This window comes from Mandrillus leucophaeus, unplaced genomic scaffold (assembly GCF_000951045.1).
Source record: "Mandrillus leucophaeus isolate KB7577 unplaced genomic scaffold, Mleu.le_1.0 Scaffold60, whole genome shotgun sequence".
Lineage (NCBI taxonomy): Eukaryota > Metazoa > Chordata > Mammalia > Primates > Cercopithecidae > Mandrillus > Mandrillus leucophaeus.
Genome location: NW_012106475.1, coordinates 4365926 through 4368887, shown reverse-complemented (window position 1 = coordinate 4368887; position 2962 = coordinate 4365926).

Genomic DNA, 2962 nt, shown 5'->3' with positions numbered 1-2962 from the left:
TGAGACTCCATCTCAAAAAAAATTTTGTTTTCATCTGACCACTGAATAGTTCAATAACAATGAGCACCTGCAACACACAGAACTTAGTCTCTAGATGCCATCCCCACCCTTGAAGGGAACAAAGACACTAAGGAGGATTCCTTGGAGGAATGACTAGTTCTAGGTTTGCAAAGAATAAAAGAAAATGTACGATATGAGCTTGAGAAATCTTTTTGTGCCAGAGAGTAATGAATGCTTTAAAGCACAGTTGTACATATAAAGGACAAAGAAGCTAGCTTGAATGAGCTCTCCACAATCAACTCAAGAATGGGAAGGAATTCAGACAGTAAGTGAAATCACATTACATATTTAAAAATCCAAGAGTTTATGATGATACTCAAAAAAGAGAAAGCCCTCCAAAAAATTCTGTGTCCACTGGAAATAGCTTGTTCAAAAGCTCTCTATTTCTATAATGGTAATTAAAGGGAACGAATTAGGCATTTATTGTGCCTTTTCCATCTAAATTATAGTTCAAAGCATCCACACAGCTAGCCCTAATTGATGTCAGAGAGTGCCTTATTACATAATCCTTTCAGATGATAAGTACTGAAGAAATTATAAAATTCAAAAACATCTATTTTACAATCTCTGATGAAATAATTGATTCAGGCCACAGTCATCAACAGATGCTAAAATCCTAGAAAAAAGGTTAATGGGGGAACTAGATATTTGCAGGATGCCAAGCACTGATTACTTGTTGTTTGTAAGGGGAAAAGGAAAACTCTGTATTGAAGAGACGTGCTGTCACCCCTGAACACACTGATAATCCTGACCACACTAGCAGTGGGACAATGAGACACTGTGCCTCCTCAAGTGATACGATCTGAAGAACATGAGATCACCTATGAAGAATTCTTGCCAAAAAGTTAATCCTGAATCTAAGCGGCTATGAAAGGGTACTTTCCACAGTTGTGAGAAAGCAACTAATCATGAAAAAGGAAACTGAAAATGGATTCTATATTAGGTGGGGAAATTATTGTCAATTTTGTTAGATGCAGTTAGAAAAATGAGCTTTTTTTCTTCTTGGAGCTGTGTACTGAAGTATTTGGGGGATGAAATGTCATGATATCCAGGAATTGCTTTAAATGTTTCAGAAAAAACAGATGAAATATGGCAAATATTAATCACTATTAAGTTCAGGGGATAGTTACTGTCTTAGAGAGCCCATTACAATAGTCCATCCTGTGAATATATGTTGAAAACTTTTAAAAAATAAAAATAAAAATATCTTCTAAAAACTATATTTTAATATATTCCATTTTTTATTCTTAAATAATGATATATGAGATATATGAGATTTGTCTGTGTATAGAGAAAGTTTTACTTTCACTCACTCATTCATTAATCAATACATATATGCTATGACTGGTGCTGCTTCTCATGACAGGAGCAGACACAGTCCAGGCCCTCATGAGCCCACATCAGAGCAGAGGAAGCAAACATTAAACTAGTTATGAAATTAATTGTTTAATTGCAGCTGTGATGAGACCTTACAGGAGAAGTCCAGGCTGTAAAGACAGCATCTAATAAGAGGAGATCTGGCCTGGCTGGGGAAGTGATGGACAAGCCAAATGCAAGGCATATATATTGTTCTCCCAAATGCAATGGAAACTTAGGATCTCACGAAGAGAAAGTGGCTGAATTATTGATAGCAAGAGAGGACTTACAGGTTAGGGGCTGGAGCCAGCTTCCAGATGGTCCCAGAGGCCAGTCAGGTGAGAACAGGGCACGGTATCTGTAGGGACCTACACAGAGGACTTGCCATGTGTTAATCTAGCAGGAACACTGACTCCTTACCAAGCCCGACCAGATACAACAGGTGGGGCAGGGAGAGAAGCAGGTTAGGGACTTCCTGCCTGGAATCAGCTGAACTCCATTTGTAGAGGGAGAGAGCTGAAGTCCAGCTGGGGAAAGCTGCGGAAGAGCTGAGCCGGGGAAATCAGGCAGGGCTCATCCAAGCACGCAGAAACTTGGACGATAGGTCAGACTCCAGTTTGTTTACAAACAACAGTACATTACTTGAATTCCCCAAAGTAATACTCTGGAGGAGTATTCACTCGAAGTCTCTCCAGATTGCAAACTTCTCTCAGAGGAATAATAACACATTTTGTCTCTTCCTTCCAAGGAGATATAGAATTGTCTCTAGAGTTTGGCTTGGTATCCTTCCTGAAATAGTCAAGGTAACATGACTTTCTATTTCCTTACCCTTTACAGATGGAACAAATGTGGTGAGTCTAAAGAGACTATACCGAGTGGTAATTTTTTTAAAAACATGAAATATTTTAAGTACATGGAGAAGTACAGAGAGTAATATGCAAAATACCTTGCCTACCACTCAGAATTGAAAATACATGTGTAGTATGGTTTTGTGCCTCTTCAAACAACTTTTACAATAAATTACCCAAGTCTTATCATACTATAAAGTATCAATTTACAAACTGTTTTGCCACTAAATACTGTTTTTTCAAGATTCATAAATGTAGATCTAGTTTATTTCACTTTAATTATTTGTTATACTCCATCATGAGAATATACTACAATCTATTAATCCATTTTTCCTACTGGTAGGCATTTTAAAATTGTAAACTTTGAAATATTAGAGGTCACACATCCTTGTGTGCTACTGTAGGTGAACATGTGCAAGCGTTTCTCTAACATTTATACCAGGAAGGGAATTCCTGTGTTCCTACATTTTTATCTAAATATGACTCTGGCCTCCTGAGGTGCAGAACATATCTTTAAACTGCTTTGAAGTTGGAGATGATGGAGAAATTCAGTGGGATTGTTGATGGACAATATCACCTTGTGGAATAATTAATATACATTTATTTGTAGGGTATTTTGCTTTATATAATTACATTGTTTTATTTATTTATTATAATTTTGTTAATCAGTTAATGACCATATTGGATATTATAATTTA